Here is a 24,123-nt window from a genome sequence, read left to right on the forward strand (position 1 = left end):
TCTGAACCAGAGGCACTGCTCTGGTCAACCTTCCACACCACCGTTTATTAGCCTGTCTGCACTGTTGCAAAAGGATACCCGCCATATGCAAATCAGTCAGGTACTGCCACCAATGGGAGCTGCCCTGCCCGAACTGCTAGGCCAGGTACCCTCTGCACGGAAAGACAAGCAGCCCCACACATGTTCTGGCATTTCCATTGTATATCGCAGTAACACTAGTCCGTAATAATCAGTGCGCCTCAACATGGAAAATGATTTGCCTAACTGCATAACTCACCACTAAGGTGACTCGGCATCAACTATAGAAATGTATATTAATTCAGAAAATTGTATTTTGATTCCTTTGGTAGAACGCATTGGCAGATGCTATCCATACCAGCCAGCGCTTCTTGATGCCCCTACTCCTTGTGGTGTTAATAATGAGGCACATTCTCTATTTTCAGGTGGATATTTCCAGCCATGAGAGAGGAGATCTCAGTCTTGGTTCCACACCAGCAGAATTATGTAGCAATGGATGGCGTGGCAGTGGACAATACAACCAACAGGCAAATGAACAGCAAAATGGACGCCATCTGCTTCATCTGAACGGGCCCACAACATAAACAACAAAATCGAACTATGGAGGTTTGTTATCTACTATACAATAATTGTGGACTTTTTCATTACTGCCAACCCTCAAAACAGGTCATGTCTCTACTTGAGCAATGTCGCATAGTGGGTGTAATTCATTCAGTTCTCTTTTTGTTTCTTGCATTTGGTACTTGTAGTCCTACAACTTCTAATGTGAATAGGAAAGCAGGTATTAGTATTCAAAGAATCCTTCATTGACAGCCTGACAGAAAGATACCCCAGGCAGAGGACTCATTTATCCCATTTCATAAAGGTATAAGAAACACCACTAAACACAAGCTGGTTGATAGAATCAGTGCCCCCCAGTCCTGAAGGATGCATGTTGTAAACCGGTAATATCCTGGCCCCCAAAGCCACCCTCAAACCGGCAGTCACAGTTGTATTCAGACAGAAACATGGATGTGATTAGTGTCCCCAGAGAGATTGTAAAAGTGGTTCATATATTCCACTTTTCACATTGCAGACAAAACCTGCATGCCTGACCCCCAAATTATTAATTGAAAAGGAATGTACGAGCCTAAACAGACAAACATAATATCAAGAACACCAACCTCAGGCACTTACACTCAGCTACTAACTACCATCAGAGCATCCACTGCCCCGGAATCCTAGCCTGGGGAGAATTGATTGCATTCTGAAGGTTACATCAACAAGAAATGCTTACACACGGCCCCTAACCTCCATCAGAGCAGCCACTGCCGGGTAACCCCAGACTTAGAAGGATGCCACTAACCACTATACGAGCATCCGCTGCCCGTAACACAAGCCTGGGACGGATGGATTGCATTGTGAAGGTTACATCAACAGCAGATGCATACACACAGCCACTAACCACCATCTGAGAATCCACTTCCTGCCAACCTTAGACTGAGAAGGATGGTTTGCATTCTGAAGGGTATATCAACAGCAGAAGCTTACACACAGCCACTAACCACAATCTGGGAAATCACTGCACCGCAACTCTAGCCTGAGAAGGATGGAGTGCATTCTGAAGGTTACATCAACAGCAGACACCTACACACAGCCACTAAATACCATCATAGTAGCCACTGTCCAGTAACCCCAGACTGAGATGGATGGATTGCATTCTGAAGGTTACATCAACAACAAAAGCTTAAACACAGCCACTAACCACCATCACAGCAGCCACTGCCCAGTAACCCCAGACTGAGAAGGATGCCATTAACCACCATACGAGCATCCACTGCCCTGCAACCCTAGCCTGAGAAGGTTGCTTGCATTCTGAAGGGTATATCAATAGCAGACACTTACACACAGCCACTAACCATGATCCGGGAAATCACTGCCTCGCAACCCTAGCCTGAGAAGGATGGATTGCATTCTGAAGGTTACATCAACAGCAGACACCTACACACAGCCTCTAACTACCATCATATTGGCCACTGCCCGGTAACCCCAGACTGAGAAGGATGGATTGCATTCTGAAGGTTACAACAACAACACACACTTACACACAGCCACTAACTACCATCATAGTTGCCACTGCCCAGTCACCCCAGACTGAGAAGGATGGATTGCATTCTGAAGGTTACATCAACAACAAACGCTTACACACAGCCACTACCCACCATCACAGCAGCCCAGTAACCCCAGACTGAGAAGGATGCCACTAACCACCATATGAGCATCCACTGCCCTGCAACCCTAGCCTGAGAAGGATGCTTGCATTCTGAAGGGTATATCAACAGCAGATGCTTACACACAGCCACTAACCACAATCTGAGCAGCCACTGGCTGGTAACCCCAGGCTGAGAAGGATGGTTTGCATTCTGAAGGGTATATCAACAGCAGACGCTTACACACAGCCACTAACCACGATCCGGGAAATCACTGCACCGCAACCCGAGCCTGAGATGGATGGATTGCATTCTGAAGGTTACATCAATAGCGGACACCTAAACACAGCCACTAACTACCACCATCATAGTAGCCACTGCCTGGTAACCCCAAACTGAGAAGGATGGATTGCATTCTGAAGGTTACATCAACAACAAATGCTTAAACACAGCCACTAATCACCATCGGACCAGCCACTGCCCGGTAACCTCATACTGAGAAGGATGCCACTAACCACCATACGAGCATCCACTGCCCCACAACCCTAGCCTGAGAAGGATGCTTGCGTTCTCAAGGGTATATCAACAGCAGAGGCTTACACGCAGCCACTAACCACCATCCGAGCATCCACTGCCTGTAAAACTAACCAGAGAAGGATGGTTTGCATTCTGAAGGTTACATCAACAGCAGACGTCTACACACAGCCACTAACCACCATCCGAGCATCCACTGCCTGTAAAACTAACCAGAGAAGGATGGTTTGCATTCTGAAGGTTACATCAACAGCAAATATTTACAGCCACTAACCTCCATCAGAGCATCCACTGCCTGCATTGTAGACTGAGAATAATGGTTCATATTCTGAGGGGTAGAAGGAGATGCTACACACGACTTACTGAACGTCCTCTGGTCAGGGAATAGTCAGGTGATTTTAGGCCATCTGTCCTAGAATCAAACCATGGCGACATGTTAGCAGGACCCATTTACTGCCCACCTGCAGACAGTAACCCAAGAAGCCGAGCACTCCTTGGGAATGATTTCCCTTAAAAAACTAAGTTAAAATAAGTAACTGCCAGTTCAGGCTGAACGTGGTTATCTATTCATTTTGTTCCAAATCTAAGGTTTTTTTATGTTTTTAAAAAATATCTAATTGCTTCACGTTATTTATTTTTCTAAACAATTAATTTTATTATAACATATTTATGTATTTATTATTATAATTTTTTTCTTTTTATCAATGCAATCTATTTAGGTAAAGTAGAATAATTCTCTAGTAAAGTTATTATTTGGCCAAAAACACCAATTTAACTTTTGGATGAGTTATATTCACGTTGCCCTCCTGCCGCAAATCTCTGCTTCCATTTTGCATAGATCAAACTCCCCTCCCCAAGGCCCGTGTTTGGTTTACCAATGTCCCATCACATCTGTCATTCCTGACTGGCTCTTTCTAGAGAAGTTCGAATTCTGCCCCAGTGACCCTCACATATTGAAAGGTCACCCTTTTAAAGGTCTAGTGACCCGCGAATATACTTGTCACCCGGAGGGTTGGAGCTATTTCATTTTTCCTTCTCTCCCGCTACTGAACCCTTTTCTGCTCCTTGCCTCTACACTGCATCCCTCTGGCAAGGTGGTACTGGATGCTGCATGCACCTTGCAGCTGAGAGAATCACTGCACGTTTCCTTTATTGTGCGCTTGTCCATTCGTTCTAGAAATAGACAAAACATTATTTAATTTTACCATCCTGGGTGCCCACCAGCGCTGAAAAATAAAACAAGTATTTCTATTTCAAGTGCAGCCGTTTGAAATAGAAAAATGATGCAAAAACTGAAACGAGAGGGTGAATATTTGGAGATGTGGGGACCATTTCATGAATTGTATGGTTGAGACTAATCTACAATTGTAACAGTTGAGAGAGTTGAGGCGAATGCGTGGTTTGTGAGCATTTGAGTGGGTGGGATAATTGTGTGTGAGTTGTGTTGTATTGTCTATACATGTCTGTATATGTCTTTGGTTTGTGTTGTCGTTTCCCTTTTTCATATCTAGTAAAATGGCATAGGGTTAGTTACAGATGGTGGCTTTAGAATGTATGAATCCACATGAAGGAATGGAACTAATCTACATTGTTCCTCCTTTGGGAAAGAACCTTCTGATTTGTTTGGATGTATCTCACCGACTCTATTTTTTTGTTTGTGATGTGTTTACTATTTTAAATTGATAAATATTTAAAAAAAAGAAATCGAAAAAAATATCCAAAACGTGTTCAATTAATTTTTACCACACGTGCCTGCTTCTGCTTGGAATAGAGAACACGATGTTTACCTAGTTATCTCGTGTGTGAGCTGGCCACCTCTTGGTAAAAATAGAAGGTTTTTTTTCCGTTTTCTAGCTTGCGCTGGAAATAGAAAAACTTGTATTTATGTTTCAGTGCAGGCGGGCAGGCGTGCCCGCTTAAGCTACAAATAGAAACCAGTTTTATCAAACGAAGTAAAACTAAACAAAATGCATTTGCTTCAGATTAATTTCCCTAGGAATCGTGGTGTTTGTATGAATGTCATATTGGGCCACACTTATTAAATGTAGCTCTGTCTATTGTAGGATATATTTATGGGAAACAATGAATGCAGGGAGTTTGCCTCCCCGCCCCCAATCAAAAGCGCCACACCAATATCTAAAAACTTGTGGGTTCTTCACTAACACTGTGGTTAACACATATAACACCACTATTTTCCCGCACCCCTTTTCCAACAGGCAAACCAAGAATAAGGCCAGTGTACAGAAGGAAAATATACTTATTATTTAATAGACAAATACAATTCTTATTACACAATAAATATCAAAATGCACGCCAATTTACTCTGTGGCTCACAACCTTTACTTCCAACAACTTCAATACAAACACGTCGGACACAATTCACTTTTGGGAGTAGAATTTCCAGAAGACCTACAACACAACAACACGTGCATTTTTCATCTTAATTGTTATTCCCCCTTGTTAAACATAGGTCTATAGAATAATGAATGTACTTGGGTCACTTCACAAAATACTCTAAATATCAGGTTAACTGAGACAGCGCCCAAGAACATGACAGTATTGCTGTACCATGGGGATTGTAAATGGTCTGACGTTAAATAAAATGCCAGGCTTTTCTATTTGGCATCAGAATAGACATGTACAGCACTCTTTATTTCGGTCATCCCTGCACACTTTTCAGTTCTAGCAAGATTCCGGCAAAAGAACATTCATTCTTTTAATTTCATTTTTTAAAATATGTATAAAGCATTTTTTGCCAAAAGCGCTGTACAAAATATATTTAAAAAGATGGTACAATAACATGATAATGCAACACAAGTAAAACAGAAGAGGGGAAAAGCCAAAAGAATTTAGTGGAAAGAGAAGATAAAAGATGAGATTTCAGATTACATGGACAAATACAAAGAGATGTAGCATAGCGAAGAGAAAGGGGAAGAGAGTTCCAATGCTTAGGAGCTAGAAGAGCAAAGGAACAAAAACAAGAAGAGGCACAAGGGGATATAGGAAGAGTAAGAAGAAATAGATTCTGAGATCTAAAGGAGAGCAGGAGGGAACATGGAACAAGACGAGCGAAGAAAGATAAGGAAGGGCTAGGCCATGGGTGCATTTAAAGACAATTGAAAAAAAAAGAAATAGAAGACATGATTCAAAAGGTAGCAATGAAATGGAAAGTAGAGAAGGTATAATAGAAGAGCTAAAGGGTAGAGACAACAGAAGTTAAATCGAAGAATTATAGGCAGAGTGAAGGGCAAGAGGATGAGAGGCAGGAAGACCAAGCAGAAGAGATAAACAGTAGTCAATGCGAGAAAAAAGAGAGAAGACTTTTTGTGGCATGAAAAGAAATTTTGGGGCGGGCACGACAAATGTTGAAGACTGTATAAAGGCAAAGACAAGCAATTGAAGACATGTGGAGAGAAAAAGAAAGCGAGGGATCAAAAATAACACTCATTTTATGTGCAGATGGGGGAAAAAGGCAAAGAAGGGGGGTGGAAGGAAAGAGAAGGAGGAGGAAGAGCAGGATGAATAGTTGAGTCAGGAAAGAACAGCACCTCAGTCTTGGAGGGTTTGAAGTGGAGAAAATGAGAAGGCATCCAATTTTGAACAGCAGAAAGACAATTTGAAACAGCGGAATGTAAAACATTAATCAACAACCTCTTTTCTCAATATATAATGAACCCTTTTCCTTTACTCAGAGGCATTGAACAATCTCTTATTCAATTTGGAGTTTCTCTCCCACTCTCATTAGAGAGTCTATTTTTAAATCAATTGTTTCATTTTGTTTAACCTAGAAAACACTTTTATAAAGAGCACAGACTCAGATATTCAATTGGTATTTGGCACCCTGTCTACTTCAATGCAAGGCACAGGGATTGCTCAACAGTTTGACATTTTGTTTTGCATCCCCCTTCCCTTAAGGGAAATGTTGATGTTTGCAACATGGATACAGGTGGTCAAAAGTTACTTTAAAGGACTATACTGTTATTCACACTGGGTGATAGGTTGGAGATTTCAAACTTCGCCAAGATCAACCAGTGTCATTTGAATATGTGGGAATTAATTAAATTATTAATAAAAATACAATGGCTAGGGATCTACTCCTGGATGCCCTCCTCACAAATGTCTATATGGGAAAAGATTCCAATTCAACAAGACCTCCTCCAATGGTGTGTTCTGTTGGGATTAGGGATTTACACGGAATATCTTTCTGGATGTATGCTCAGGAAAGTCATCAAGCTCCATGGCCATCTCATGGGAATCATAGGGATCTGGTAAGTCTGTCTCTCTAGACTCAATTACGGATAGCCTCCAGCATCAATTGTTCTGTCCTGGTTCTCTCAGGATTTTAGTATTTTGCCTGGTCTCATCCACCACCTTCTGTTGCCGTTCCATTAGGTTTATAGAGCTCCATTCATCTTAGACAGCTCAGATCATTTCAGACAGCTCTCCACTTTTTACACAGCTCATCATTCTCGACAGACAATCTTCATTCTGGAAAGAGCTCCCTTTTCCCATTGTGCATCTGCTTCTAAACCCATAAGCACACCCTAAAATATCTAAATTATGAGGTGCCAACTTAATGGTTCATGATTCAGATTGGACATCTATTGTCCTCCCCTTTCCAATGATCGGTTCCTTTAGTTACTAGGATCTAGTTCTCAGAATTATGGCTCCAATCATTTGGAAATGGCATTTCTAAACACTTCAACTGGGCTTAAAATCTTCAACATAACACTTTTCTTCAATGTATAAATAAGCGTCACAAACTATACATTTCTAAATTGGTCTGATCATGCCGGTCACAGCGCACTGTGTCTCATGTCAGTGCACGGTTGCAGGTGCGAATGGCAGATTTTGTATGATTTATTCAAACAAGATAAAATTTGCATCACAAGATTTCATAGACAGCTATCTAATTTAATAAGCTACCATCTTCCCGACTCGTTACTCCATTACTTTTTGCTGTAAGTTATAATCATATTTTAGCTTATAACTCTGGTTCCCAATGTAGAATTTTGAGGGAAGTTGTATCATCAAAAGGGCTTTTCATAAGCCTTTTGGGCATATTTGTTAGTGTCACGGTTCTCAAGTCAATGGACAAAATATGATTCTCTGTTTAAACAGATGGCAGATTTATTAATGACATACATACTTTTCACTTCACTTAATATCACATTTGTTCTTCCCAAGACCCTGATGTAGTCCTGGGCACTCAGTGTTGATTCAGCCTAAATAAAACAATTATCTTCTTTCAAAGATAATGGCTGCGCCCCGGTCTCCTTAGCCTTCGAACAGAGGGGTACAACTCGACTCACTGACTCATTTGACATTCTCCGGGACATGTCAATTGTCCTCAGCTCAGGGCTTCACTGCAAAATAGAATTGAATGGTGACTATTATTCAGAGTTTGCATCCATTAGCAGCAGTTTTTGTTGACTCAGTGGTCATCTGTTTGCCTCAGTAAACCTTGGTCAGGCACATCTCTGACCCCTTCCTGGCTCTGCAGAAGCTTCAAAGAGAGATTGCCTATCTGTCCCCAATACATGTAGGGGGAGGTGAGCAGTGCTTGGACTTTGGAATCAAATGGGGAAAGGTCTCTAGTATTAAACACATGTTTTAAGGTCAGCTCTGATGACAAAACTTAGTGCTTTAAAAAGCATTTTTCTTTCCACAGTATTGATTTTCCTTCAATGTCAATGTGAGGTGCCACGCGGGGTGAGAGGAGGAGGGGGAATGCAGCGTGGATACGTCGGGAGACGACATCGGGTAGCCGAGTCGAGACCCGACGTGGGAGGGCCAAAATGGGAAAGGGGTGACCCCGGGAAAACGGGAGATCGCCGCGAGCGGCGAACCCCACACCAGAACATCCTGTCCTTACCTGAGGCCACCGATGATGGGGGGCACATCCCCTGTTCAGGGCTGGAGGCAGCAAGACAACGGGGTGCGCAGCCAGGTGAGCTCCTCTCGCAGCCGGGAAAGGCGCGGAGAGAGAAGCGGCTTGGTCAGCGAGGTGGGCCGCTCTGCAATGGTGACGTAATGGCCCTTGCAGGAAGAAGGAGGCGGGACGCTGGGGTTCTCCATGGGTGGGTAGCCTCACGGGACAAGCCGGGGTGTGAGGAGATTTTTCCTGACCGGCGGGAGAAACAGATAGCTGGAAACAGACGGCAGCCTTTAAAGGAGGCAGGATATTGCAGAAACAACCAATCGGGAGCCCGATAGAAAGGGAAGATTCCAATTGGTGGGGAAGCAAGCCACTCAAGGAAAATAAACGCCCGGGAGGAGAGGACGAGGGAAGAAGGAATGACTGGTGGGCCTATCCGGACACCAAGGAGGCATAGGAGGGCTAAGTTACATCCCTAATAGGCCGCTGAGGAGTGAAGTAACTCCAAGAGACTTAAGTGAACTCTAAGTTCTTTTGTTATTTTTGAACCAAATAAAACCTAATTTCTGCAAACAGCCACCTGGTCCCGGGTCGTGATTTCCACAGTCTTGATTCACATAAGATAGATTTTGCCTCCATCTTCATCCTCAAAGCTTACTTTTAAAAAGGTTTTTCTGTAGCAACCAGTTTCCTTAATGTGTGCGCTTGAATGTACTTCTCCAGTGGAATTTCATCTTTACGTGTTCATTTCCATGCTGCAAAAAACACACATTTCTCCATGTTAGCAAAGCTGCACTTTGATCCTCGGTCACATCTATTGGCGAGTAGGCCTCTGGTTTTGGGCTTTGTCCTTCGAACACAGAGCCCATTTAATTTATTTTTTCCTTTTCTGAAGCCAACAGTTACTTGAAAGTTCAGAATTACATGCTGGCCTTGTCTCTGCCAACAGAGTGTTTTCATATGTCTGCACCATTTGGGTTTAACTCAGCCAGAGACAGTTTGTTTGCATCTTGGGGGCGAATTTACCCCTGTGTCAGTGTCTAGTATATTTGTCAGTCATATTCTTAAATGTATACACAGTGATAGTGTATTTTTCCCTATGCAATGGTAATCAAACCGAGTGGGAAGCAGGGTGCTTTCACAATATGAACGAGATTTCCCTAGAGAATAACAATAAATGCAAAATAGGACATGCATAAAAAGCCCTCTAGAAGTCCAACTAGAGTCAATTCACAACATTTCAAATACTTTATTTTTTATTATAAAAAATCAATTAAATCTGATCAAAGAGCATACACATCTACAACTTGGCTGGTTAACTTAATGGCGCCATAGTTTTTATAATCAGTCTGATACCCGTTCCATCACTGCCAGAGACTGCAGTGGAGCCATTCATTCATTCATCCTCCATCATATCATGTTTGTCCACATTCGCTCATGTGCAGAAAACGTAGCAATGGTATGGAATTTGATTGGAGCCAGCTGGTTATGAAATCTGTGTATTTTAGTCACGGATAAGTGTGCATGACGTATTAGATGTTTGCACTGCAGGGATGTTCCACCAATCAAGGCCCTCTAAAACACCCTGTGTGTAAGGAGCCAGGGAAGAAAAGTAGCTCGTGATGGTGCGTGTACCTGAACACATGTTGATGTATGATACCTTGTGACCACTTGAACAGTAACAATGTTATAATCTTGAAACTGAAAGGCAAAAAGTGTTTTGATTTTTCGAAGAAAGGAGGAATTCCACGTTTTGATTGGACACATAGCTTACATTAGGTGGTTTAGCATTCCTACAGCATTTTAAATCCAGCATAAAGGAATAGCAGGTCGAAGTTGAAGTGTTAAACATTTCTTTTTTTTCTTGCATGTCATCTATTACAAAAATATTTTTCAGCACGCTAACCTAATTCTCCTTTAGATCGTCTAGTTTATGAATGCAGAGCTGAACAATAAACACAATTACAAGATACATCGATCCATCTATCGGTCTATCTTTCCCTCTTTCGTTTACTAACAAATGACACCATATGTCCACATCCCATCCTTTTTTTCACATGTACACGCATACTATGCCAGCTGCTTTGGTATTTGGCAGTTAGTCCCATTATTCTTGTATCCAGCCTCCTGCTCCTTCAAATGTCTGGTCCTCCACTTTCTTGAGTGTCTACTGACATTTCAGACTGCTCGCAGTCTGTATCATGGGCAGGTCCATATGTCCCTCTCCCTCTTACAGGTGGCCCCTCAGCAGGGCTCAGTATTTGACCCTCTGGTATTCTCTATCTACACTGCTCCTGCATTCCACATAACCTGTTTGGTTTATCTTTTCACCTGCCTGCATATGATCTCCATCTTGTTTTAGCTTTTGCCTTTTTCTAGGACTACAGTCATAACCCTCTCCCCATCGTCTCTTCTCCAGCTCTGCAAGTCCTGTTGTTCCTTATGTCCTGGTTGTGGGACACGTGAACTATTAGGGTTCCCTAAGCCCAATCCTCACAGCAGGAGGCCATGCCATTGACAGCATTTGCATTATATACGGGCCAATAACATAGCAGAACACCTTCCCCTTCTTCTATTATTTTCACCCTCTCTCAATCTGTTCTAACCTAAGTGTCCTCATTGGCACTTTTCCCGTTTTTTGATCACACATCTTCTGAATCTACAACTTGCCAATATCAGCTCTTTCACATCTTAAGTCTTCACGCTCTGCTTACCTTTTGGTGCATCTAGTCTGCCAGGTCTTCAACGTTCTTTTGTTTAAGTAGTGAACAAACACATTGGGCCTCATTCCGAGATAGGAGGCAGCCATGGCGCTAATAGCGCCATGGCTGCCTCCAATAACGGTACCGAGTCCGCCCTCATTCAATGGGGATTTACCGGTCTAGTCAGACCTTTGCGGGACCGGTAAGTCCCCATTGAAAATACCATTCCCCATTCCCATTTGAGCCCCCATAGGGCTCAATGGGAATGGGGAAGGTGCAAATAATGGTACCGCAAACTGTTAAGGATTTTTTTAGCTATTAGATAGCATGCCCTTTATTTCTTTTCACCCCACAGGTTGCACTGGTCCTACCACTTCTTTGTCCATTTGGATTTATTTAATAGGATTCTGCTATAAAAACTACCCTCCTGATGAAGGTTCAATATTGATTTCTTTGGAACAGAAACATGTTGAGACCCCATCACTGTGATTTGTAACAGACAAAACAAATATTGTACCTGTTAATGACCTGACAACTGTATACAATGACTTTATGCTTTGATACATATAGAATTGTTTTTCTTTAACAAACATCATTCACTGGTTTTGACGAAGTCCTATGAGAATAATTTAGAACAATGTTTTTTGTCATTAGCCTGAGTGCTAATATCTGTGTGCTAATATTTGTCTAAGTGATTTAATTATTTTTCTAACCATTGTTTATACAAAATAAAATATTACTGATTTTTATTGAAGCTTGCTATTATTTGCCACTTTGCTTAGTGCAACCTGTGACCCTGTACGCTATCTCATTTATAAATATTGAACTCTATTCAAGACCATGTAAAACTTAGTTTCAATAACTACCTCCTCACCTCCCAACCCCCGTTTCCTCATCTTCCTTCTTTCTTTTGTGTTATGGCACACCTACATTGGAGAATTCGGATGTTCCACACATATGGTCTAAAAAGTCATAATTCTATTAAAGACATAGAGGCGAAGGATTATGCTTTTTCGCAACTTTACTGAACGAGCAGCATCGTAAATCATAATAACAATAACTCAGAAAATGTGTAAACTACAAATCCTAAATGTTTGGAGTCTTTCTGTAGTTGGTCTGTTATTGGGCTAAACATGTGACCTTAATAGCCAATCACCACATCTGTAGTCCATCCCTATATATCTAGTCCACCGTGTTGTCTACTCCTCTTTCTATGTCTGGTCTCTTGCACACTGTAGCATTCCAACCGGTTGACGCTTTAACTTTTCCATTAAAAATAACCTCATGATCCCATAGTTTTATTCTCCACCGAAGAACCTGACACACAAACCATATTTCAGACTACTGTCCCAAGGGTGGGTAATCGACATGATTAACACCTTTCCATATTCCTTTTACAACAATATTACTCTTTACATTATTATCATCACAGTTAAAAAAAAGTAACATCGATTATTGGGTGGGATAATCCTTCGCCTCCGTGTCTTTAATAGAATTATGACTTTCTGTAACATATGTGTGGAAAATCTGAATTCTTTGTCAAGACATGCTCGTATTATGCTTGTTTTTTATGCTTGTTTAAAGCTTACTTGCCACAACGTAGTTAACTTTTCCACTGGCTTAAAAGAAAAAGTTTTAAACGTCGATTCTTTCGACCAGTCTGCTTCCTTCATGATGTTCTCTAGTATAACCCCTTCTAGAAAAGATTTAGAAGCCATTGCTCCTCTCCCCTCCCCATACACCACTGTATCTACTCCACCATGTGTCATCACCGATCTAATCCATCTAGCTAGCGTGGCTGATGCTACTGCCCCAAATGGTTTCTTTATGGCTATGAATAACTGATTCACCCAAGGGGTCTCCTTTCATTGTTCATGGAATCATATGCTGCAATGCATCTCACTGGACATAATTTGGGTTTTTCTGGGAATGCCTGATATGATATTGATCGCAGCCACTTTTTTGTCCTCTCCACTATATCAGAGGTTAATCCTTGAGGAGATAGTGACTTCCTATTGATCTCTAAAGCCTTGACGTTTGATACCCTCTTGCATGACAGTAAACATAATAGCATAGCTAACTTGGCTGATAATGCTTTCCTAGTTAGTTTGTCATTGTCTTCCCATGATAGGAACATTCTCAGGACTTTGTCTTCGTCCCATACCTGTTCATACTTATGCCTTGCAGGTCTAATTATCCTAACCCCTTTCAAAAGTCTGCAAACTAAAGGGTGTTCCCCCACGTTTATCCCTTCTATTCACGGGTGTCCTGCAGGAATAGCTGAGCGTGCTGTGTTAATCATCCTATACGTTTTGCCCTGGGCTACTAACTGTGCCAGATAATTGACTACATGAACTGCATTTGTTCTAGTGGGATGTATGTCCCTTTCCACACACCAACTGTGCCAATCAGACCAGGTTGTTCTGTATGCCTTCTTGGTCCCAGGTGCCAAAGCTTCATCGATAAACTGTTCAGCTTCTACCCATAATCCTGGCCTAGTCTGCCCATGCAATGTAGTTGAGGCTGTCTGTCCTCACTAGTGGATGACCTTCTCCTGTGGGATCCCTCACTATGAGGTCTGATCTCGGCAATGCTATCGGATTGTCGTAGGACATCTCTAGCAGGTCCGGGAACCATGCTTGACCCCTCCAATCTGGCATAATCGGTACCATGGATACTCGCTGTCTCCTAACCTGTTGTAGAGTCCGTGCGATCATTGCAAAGGGAGGGAAAGCGTATTCTTTGCTTGGACCCCGCTGTTGCAGAAAATCGTCTATCGCTTCCGCCTCCGGGTCCAGTCTCCGTCAGTGTCTGGAATACACTCTTGCTCAGCTTCCAACTCTTTGGCATCCCTGAGGAATCTGGAGTTCCCATCTGCTATCTCGTTCTGGCGGCCTGGCAAGTATTCTGCCGTCACTGATATCCCTCTCTCTAGGCACAGATGCCAAAACTCTTTCGCTAGCACCGCTAACATCCTTGACCTCATGCCTTCCAGTCTGTTAATATAATTAACTGCTGACATATTGTCCATCGTGAGGAGCACGCAGCATTGTGCTCTCTCCTATGGCCAACATTTCACTGCAAAGGATCCTGCTAGAAGTTCTAGGCAATTTATGTGGAGATTTAATTCTTCTCCTGATCATCTGCCCTCTGCGGTCAGATCTCTGCATCTGGTTCCCCATCCCCACCTGCTGGCATCGGATTCTATCACTAGGGCTGGGGATGAGCCAAATATTGCCCTTCCATTCAAGGCCTCAATGTGCTGCAAACACCTTTGCAGTTCCTCTTTCCCCTCTATTGAATGGGGTATGTTTTGTTCGTAAGATGCCCCCCTGCTGAGGTGTTGGATTTTCAGATTCTGAAGGGCCCTGTAATGCAGGGGACCCAGGAATATCACCTGAATTAACAAAGCTAAGCGTCCCACTAGTCTTGCTAGGTCTCTCAGGGATATCGTCTCTGATGTTAATCTGTTCCGTATCTCTTTCTTTATATCGTTCACCTTGCTCAGAGGGAGGTTTAACGTTCCTTGCACTGTCTAATCTGAAGCCCAGAAATTCCATGTTGTGGTCTGCCTGCAAGCTTGACTTCTCCCAGTTTATTAGGAAGGCCATTTGCTGCAACAGATCTATCGTAAGTTCTATCTGTTCCTTGATCAGCGTTTTGTCCTGGCACATTATAAAAAAGTTGTCCAGGTAAATGATTACTTTGATCCCTCTTTCTCTGAGGAAAGTCACTACCGGTTTCATCACCTTTGTGAGGCCCCAAGGGGCCGATGCTAGACTGAATGGTAGGAATGTGAACACCCAAACTTGCCCCTGCCAGCAAAATCTCAGAAATCTGTTGTTCCGCTGCCATAGGTATGGTCAGGTAAGCATCTTTGAGATTTATTCACGCTAGCCGATCCCTTGTTGCACAATGTCTCTCAGTAGGTGTATGCCCTCCATTTTGAAGTGTCTGTAGACTACAACTGTATTTAGTTCTCTTAAGTTTTATCTTAACATTTTATCTTGGCATGAGTGCCAGGATCTCTCTAATCCTTTTTTAATATCTTTCACATACCTCTCCATGAAATGTGGTCCTCAATACCCGGGATCTCTGCGATTCCTGTTTGCAGTACAAGGAAAAAACAAGTTTCTCTGTACATGGCTGGCCTTTGGGTTGCAGCATTACACAAATATGAAGTGTGCTTATGGTGACGTGAACCATTTTACAGAAAGCACTGGTGAACGTTTTGTCACCCATCACCATGGGGGCAAGTGCCTTTCTCTTAGGTAGAGTATGTGAACTAAAGAACTCGCCCCTTGCAGACCTAGTGGGATTTCTAAAAATGTGTGCAGCCCAGTTCTTTTAAGTGGCCCCTCTATGAAGGCAGGTACTGCAGATGAGCAGCGAGAAAAATGTTCATGATAAAAGAGATGTCCACTACTCAAATGTATCAGTGTAACGAATAAATGTAGCAGCTTTAAGAAATGTCCTCATGATAAAACTGTACAACATATGGGCATGTTTAATAAGCTATCAGAATATTTTTGCTTTAAGTCGTTATGGTACAATTCAAGAGGTGCATGCAGCCCACGCAGCCCATTCAGACTGTAAGAATGTAACTCACTGTAATTCTGTAGCGTCTCCACGGCTGGAGCAGTCTTTTGAAGTGTGGGTCCACCCACAATAATGGGAAGTGGAAACAGACTCGTAGCACAGATGATCAGGCAAACTCCTCTGTAAAACTGTAACTCGCTGTAACTGTACTGTCGCTCAGCGGCTGGAGCAGTCTTTTGAAGTGTGGGTCCACCCACAATAATGGAAAGTGGAAACAGACTCGTAGCACAGGAGATCAGGTAAATACCCCTGTAAGACTGTAACTCGCTGTTACTCCGCCGTACATCTTTTTCGACAATTGAAATTCAATGTATTTCAAGAACAACGCATTCTCATAAAATAAATTACAAAAGCAATTCCAGATCCTTTGAAACATAAAATGTATTTGTCGGAAAAAGTACATATTATTTTCAAAGTGTGTGTTGGTCATTAACAGTGTTCAAACGAAAGGGTTGTGTGAATAAATATGACATGAATAATATCAAGGAATCCTTGAAGGGGCTGGTGGCATAAAGCTCATTCTTCTCTATACAGGAAGTGACAGCAAAGTAGTCTAGCGCATGCATAATGGGTAAAGGGGAATCTGCCATATATTCATTTTCCATGTAGCAGCATTAAAATCGGGTCAAAGATCGCTGATCCTGAGAAACTGGTTGTCTCCATTTTATTAGCTGTATTAGTTAAAATCCCTCGAATAAAGTTCAGAAGAGGAAAAGGTCAGCGTATCAGATGTATAGAAAGCAGAACAGTGCAATTCTGCATCGCCGGATCTCAATCATTCTGAGCAGAGGGATCCAAGATTGCCACTGTTGTATCCGCCTCATGTCACACGAACGCGATGTTTGACAAAATGGGCAGAATATGAGAAGTAGAGCGCGTCTCAATTGTGGTGCGATTGAAAACGTTGCAAAGTCACGTAGTTCCTTCTTAGTCCACCTACCAGTGATCGAAGCCAAAGGGAGGCGCCCAAAATGGAAACAGTTGCACTGTGGGCTGGCAAGTCAGACCAGTTTAGGTTTTATCAGGCACCAGTAGAGGGGCGACTGACAAATAGGATTTTGTCAGAAGGATTTTCAGAATTCTGCCGATCCTTAGGAATTGACATTTTGCCTGTCATTTTTTTCCTGACCAGCAATTTTCTTTTTATATAGTATTTGTGTTGCTTTTCCAACCGTCAACAAGATACAAAACAAACTCCCCAACCTTCCGCCGTACCCCACCCCTAGTTGTCGGAGAGAGTCCTCTTCTCATTCTCCAGATAGTCACCATGGGTTCATGGAATTTCCAGAATTTTCAATGCACTGCTATGGGAAGGGGTTTTTAAACTATTCACTCAAAGCTAAATGGAAGAGGTTGGCTTTCACATAATTCAGCAACTCCAATGTTTAGCCTATTTTCTAGCCAACAGAGAAGCCCAGCGCTCCAAAGGGGTGCTTGCAATGCAATCCCTCAAAAAACACAGTAGCTCTAGACGAATAAAAAAAGGAAGACGAGTTCCAGGTAACACCCAATATTTGACACAGAAACAATACAAACACTCGGTGGGCTTTTATATATCCCACTGGCGAATTGTGAGCCCGCAGTGACCTGCAACTATTTACCTGCCTCCCCGGATTTGAGAGAAATAAACACAATAGCCACAGGTCCCTTTTTCCAAAGTTCAGCTAGGGTCGATTGCGTCTGTAATGAATTGTTAGAGCTGATTAGTTGAGTGATTGTCTTGTGGCAAATGTGGTGTGATCTTACAACTCGCTTAGTAGTGGATTACACTCTCTCGTAAGAATACATTGAATGAGGCACACACACATCCAGCTGATCTGGTATAATATGGCATGATATGGGGTGTTTGGGGTGTATAGAGCCCTGCCTTGGCGCCAAGGGACATCGTGACTTAAGCACCTAATTGTGCACCAAAGGGAGAAACAAAGTATCATCTGTTCAGAGGTAAATGTTAGTGTTGCAGGCAGTGTATTTCACTGATGTTCTACTTCAAAATATTTCCAGGTAAATTATGGTACTTTTAGAGCTCAAAGTTCAACCACTGAAAATAGAATTGGAAAAAACGCAGGTTCACTGTATTTTGTAGACTCTCTAATGCTGTGGAAGGCTGATTCCTAATGAAAGAACAACTGATTCATGGTATTGGGTCTTCACTTGTTTGCCTGACATGTGACTAAACCCATGTGAGAGAGACTAGAGGAATTGCACTGCCTATTGCACAGTCCATACTTGCAATGCAGGCAGTTCAACACACTAGTGCTAGCACACAAAGCATGCTAAAGGAATGCCCCCATACATTAAAATGCTGCTCAATGGGTATTTACGGTATTTGGTCATACAACAAAGGCAATCCTAGGTGGCTTCCTTTGGTGCTGTTGGCAAGGGAGCTAGATTGGATGTAAAAAGAGCAAATCTGATTGAATGGCAAGGCAGGGGAAGAGACTCCAAAGCAGCTTTGTCTAGGACCTCATAAAGTTTTGCACCAGACATGCTCAAGTCCGCACACAGATGTTATTCAAACGCTCACCTACAAAGCTTGATCTTTCGATCTATGAGCACAAGATTATTTCAGGGGATCTCAGATATATTGGACCTGCTGAGGAAACTTGGCTGTCTCTGGGCTTTCGGGCAGTTTGACTCAAAGCATCAATGCCCAAAAGCCCCGCGACAGCTGGTTCTGAAACATGTGTGCTGCGGTTTCTATAAGTAAAAGACATATACACTTAGGTGAGTAGGCACCATGTAAAAGTCCAAACATGTACAAACATAACAGTTCCGGGATCAAAAACATGAATGCAGCCCTGGTCGATCGAGAGCAAGGGTGAACCTTACCTACCCCATACAAAGGATGAAACACACTGTAACCACTCCCACCCTCCAGACCAACTGGACAGGAAGGGGCATTGTAAGAACAGGAGATGGACTATGCCCTGAGTTCTTGTCTTATTCTTCACAATGTGACACAGACACCAAGGTGGCATTTCAAGGGATCCCAATTGAGAACCCTTTTTCTTTTGAACAAACATCTTAACTATAAAACAACACAAACTCTAACAACCTTATCACCATTCCCTTCGTTGTTACCCCTGGTGTGTTCTCCCTCTGAGTAATCTACCCTATCAGACCACCCTCCCTGACAGAGGTCAAAGGTATAGCCTTAGTGTGGAATTGATAGACTAGCCTACCCGCTCCCTGCCTTGCACCAACCACTGAGGGGAAGGACAAGTAGAAGGCCTGAGTGGGTGTCTCCAAAGGGTGGGTGGCCTTGGGCATGATGTCTCTTTCCTTTCTTACTTCAGGCCATAGTACCTATGCCTTAACCACACCTCTATAACCTACAACCCAACCAACTCTACATAAATGACTAACATAATTAAATACAAACCTAAATCTCAACCTCAACTGCTACAAATATACCCTTAAACATACACAATTACATCCACACTTCATATTTACAACCATTACAAAGTACTTCAGGCAAATATTTACATTGGTGGTTTCAGTGCGACTGCTGCAGTCAGCCACACCGTTAGAGTACCTCTCTGGTGTTGTCAGCTGAAGTGGGAGGAGTCTGTCCCAGGCTGGTATGTGGACCCCACATCCCCATGTGATAGTCCTTTGGCTTTGGTGGTGGCGCCTCGTCCACCACAAGAGGCACCACAAACACGCTGCACATGGCACTTGCCTCTGTCCCATTTTATGGCAGCCCTGTTATCCATGTGGGACTGCCCGATGACTGTTGCGTGGCACATTTAATTGGCATTCTTATGTTGCACACATGCCCTGGTTGCCCACCAGTGTCACTGTTGTGTAGCCCGAATGCCGAAAGATCTTCCTTGGCAGCCTCCTCCACCACATGGGCTGCCATGGTCACTGTTGTGGGATGCAGCCCGGTCTGGCCATGGGGTTGGCTGACAGGAGGCATATCCGTGTCACCTGGTCTGAGCCACCCTGCACATGGGGCATGGGCTCGGCCGCCCAGCTCTTCTCCCAGGACTGCCCTGCACTGGCGGTCTGTATTGGCAGTGGGGCCTACCCAGTCTAACCCCCTGGTGGGCTAACATCTCATACAGCCCAGTGAGTGCCCGGGCTACAGTAGTCCTGGATCATGGTAGATGTTTTTGGAGCCTAGGGGTCTGCTCAAGGTCACAGACCCATAGGGAGCAGATGGCTTTGCCGTCGACCTGCTTATTGTCCCTTCAACCTTTAGTTCAACATTTTTATTTCTAACATTCTCTTCCCTGTCCCAGCCCACTCCTGGGCAGGGGATGCATTACGGTTTTCCTTTTCTTCTCGCCATTCCATACAGCCCCATGGCGGGCTGAATGGTATAGCACTTAAGCATGTGTAGGTCCTGTAGCTAAACAGACAAACACAACTTAAACAAAACGACAAATAATAAAAAACAATAACCACACCTTAGGCCCTTCTTCATGGAATTATTTGCGTGTAAAACGTGGATTTGCGTGCCATTCTGCGTGCAAATCCCTCTTTGATGAATGGGGATGTGCAGCCAGAAAGGCAAGCAAATCCCCGTTTTACATGCAAATACTTCCATGAATCAGGTTATGGGCCCCGATTCATGGAAATGTGCGCAGAAATACCACAAATGCACACCCCGCATATTCATGGAATTTACAGCGCAAAGTAGCCATAATCGCAAGTCGCGACTGGAACGACCCGACACGCCCATACGCACAGCATAAACAGCCAGAAGAGCTACCTTTGTGCGCTCCTCCGGGCACGAATACATGCACTCATGCACTCTTCAAACAGTGCGTGGGGTCCCCCGCAAGTAGGCCTGCATCCCGGTGACCCTGCGCATGGCTCCCCTGTAACTGAATCCGGCACCCCTACAACATGCATAGAAAACATTCTAACTCAATTTGTAGTCAGGAAATCTATGTGCGACCCCTGTAAACCGTTCCTGCATCCTGCTTAACTGTGTACACTCACCCCTAATTTAGATCGGAACGCTGGTTGATTACATGCACCCCTACATCCGACATGCAACCCCACATCCACGCTGCGATTCCAATGCACGAGTGTACTTACGCCTCCCTTCGGGTGGTAGATAGTATGAAGGACTTGCGTGGCCATTTCCCAGCCGAGAGGTTGTGCGATCAAATCCATGAATACATCTCGCAATTGTTGGCGAGAGAGGGACTGCCTGCAGACCGTCCCTCGGAATGCCCATTTTTGAGCAATTTCTTCCCCATTTTTGGTGTTCGGCACCTTCCCAGCCCTCTGCGCAAGCCACACCCATGCTCTGCATGGAGTGTCATGTAAGGCTTTCGACGGCTCGCAGAGATGTGCCGAACTTGCGCAAACTCCACACAAGTCCAGGAAAAGTACTATGCATTTGATTCCATGAATCGACGAACGCAGATTTGCTTGCAGTTTGGCACATGAGTACCCTATTTACCACACAAACAATTCCATGAATCGGGCCCTAAGTCTTTATTTCCCTCAGGGGCAAGCATTTAGCCATACCTAGCAATGTGGGCCAGGGGTGTGGCAGTGACACTTCTGAAAGGGGCAGAGAGAGGATCTGGGATACTCCGGGGTCCAAGCAGAGCCACCAGCTTTGTAGTGTGACCCCTGGAGGTGTTACAGGGAGTAAACCTGCATTATCAACCCAGACACCATAACACCCATGATTTTTGCTGTCTGACATTTATGCTATGCATACAGAGAAGAACTCCCTCCTCCAAAGCTCACCATAACAACTGCATTCGATAGGAGATTCCTGCAGAAGGGCCATGCAAATAATGTAGGGGTACATCTGCAAGAGGATAAACTGAACTGATTTACCAAGGCAAGTGAGAGAGCCTTGCGCCATGCGACCCAATTGTTTGGGGACCAGACTCGACCTACCATTGCGAGAGTCGGTTGACTCTCATGCAACAAAATGTGGGCATGGGGTGGGCATCCCCAAATCCCGTTTGTGGTGCGCCGACAGTATTGCTGAGGCACCCCAGAACTGACTTTCAAAGATGCCTAATCCCATTTCAGACCATGACTGCCCCCATGAATTGGGGACTAGTGGAACCCTGGGACCTCCCATGCACTCTTCCACAATCTGTCCTGTGTAAGACGGGGACAAATTGGATGACATACTTGAGGTCCTGCTTGCGAATTCACATACTTGTATATGGCACAGCTGCAAAGGGAATACCCTCCTGTGCATGGCAACATCCCCATACACGCAGATCTGCTAGTCACATCCCGTTTCCCACTCATTGTCCTGTGCGTCATGTTTTGTCTTTTGTCTTTTAGTGCGCCGTGATGCCCGGCTGGGACGCAATATAAAGAAAACAAAAAAATAAATAAATTAGGGTATGCCTCTTTCTCAAAGTACATGCAATCACGTTGCTGCACTACATTACACACAATTGCAGGTGCCATGCAATCACATTGTGCTCTTCTGTAATAGCAAAAAAGCTCTAGGAACACAAACAGATGCAAAATTAAGTTCTTCTGAAGTTAAGCTTTTAATTGGCATTTCGCTGCAGATCGAGCAAAATTCATGTACTTCACGTTGATTACTGTTATGATTATTGATTATTGAGCGGAAAACCAGTAGTTACGGATGACATTTGAGGAATGTTGATTCAGATAAAAAGCACTTGAGCCCAGATATTGGCAACAGACAAACAGAACTCCAACAGTTGAATGCCTTGATAGTTTGCTATTTTTATGTTAGTACTTTTTGGCCAACTTTCTAGTGCTCGACACCCTAGACGTAAGCATAAAAGGTGATGGGCCTCATTACGAGTATGGATGCAGCCAGTACCGGGTTCTGTGAATGAGGAATTACCGGGTCATTCCGACCTTGGAGGGCCCGGTAATTCCTCATGCACAAAACCAATCCCCATTCCCCTTCGAGCCCCCATGGGGCTCAATGGGAATGGGGATGGAGCTAATAACGGACCTGTTATTAGCTCTTTGGTCCCCTCACGGAACCCGGAAAGGACATCTGGTTTTACCAGACGTCTGTTCCGGGTCCCACTAGGGGACCTCATAATCGGGCATCCGGTAATGAATGGTGCCGGTCCCGTACCGGCACCCTTCATTACGGGAGCGCAAACCTCGTAATGAGGCCCGATATCTTTCCAATATCAAATAGCCGATTTCTCTATGCCCCTGTAGAGAGAATTACATTTGTTGACCATACTTCACAAAACTTGCTGAAATTAATTTCAGCTTTGACCCATTGTACAGTGATCTGCACAGTGGCCTGTTGACCAGGCCAACTTTGGTTAGAGTGGGTCGAGGCCAAGGAAAATGCTTAGAGGCAGGTAAAAGAGATTGGGCCTCATTTCGAGATTGGATGTAGCCATGGCGCTATTAGTGCCATGGCTGCCTTCAATACCGGGCCCGGTCTGGTTGGATGGGAACTTACTGGGTCATTCCGACCCTGGAGGACCCGGTAAGTCCCCATTCAACCAGCCATTCCCCATTCCCATTTGAGCCCCCATAGGGGCTCTAATAGCAGGCCCGTAATTAGCGCCCTTTTTCCTTAGCGGGACCCGTAAAGAACATGTGGTCCGACCACACGTCCTTTGCGGTTCCCGCTAAGGGACCTCGGAATTGGGCGGTAAGGGATTACCGGCACGGGTCTCCTTACCGGTGCCTGGTATCCCTTACTGCCCAACTCGGAATGACCCCCATTGTTTCTATGTTGTGCTGGGTCTTTTACAAGAGCTTCATTCGTTTTTTTCTAAAAAGTATCACTTTTTAGTTTTGAAACACTAACAATTTCTCAGTGTCTAGGTAATCCGCCTGCCCTTATCATGAGCTCGAACAAAACCCGACAGCAATATACCTCATCGCAGAACATTTTGCACAGGATAATAGGTTATCATCCAGGTGTCTACACTGGCGGGAAACGTTCATCAAGAAAGGTCTCACACACTTTCCCCACAATAATGTTTACGCAGTTATACAACTTGCAATCACCACATTGACTGGCCGATTCATGGAATAATTAGCGCGGCGCAAGTGGGCAAAAACGTGCGAATCGCAGTGGAATAGCGAAAATCGCAGTGCAAGTGCGAAAATCGCACGAAAAGCAGTGCACGTTGATTCATGGAAGGCCGTGCGCGAGAAAACCAGCGGATGTGCGATAAAGTGCGCGGCGCACGTTGGCGCACAGGCCATCTAACAGCGTGCGCCAGGTCACAGCGAAAATCGCACAGGC

General features: G+C 44.0%; 1 pseudogene; it reads left to right on the plus strand.

The window, feature by feature from the left end:
• LOC138452664 (leucine-rich repeat-containing protein 4B pseudogene) overlaps positions 1-24,123 on the plus strand; it is a 596,163-nt pseudogene that overhangs the window by 295,225 nt on the left and 276,815 nt on the right.

This window comes from Ambystoma mexicanum, chromosome 1p (assembly GCF_040938575.1).
Source record: "Ambystoma mexicanum isolate Mex_15411 chromosome 1p, UKY_AmexF1_1, whole genome shotgun sequence".
NCBI lineage: Eukaryota > Metazoa > Chordata > Amphibia > Caudata > Ambystomatidae > Ambystoma > Ambystoma mexicanum.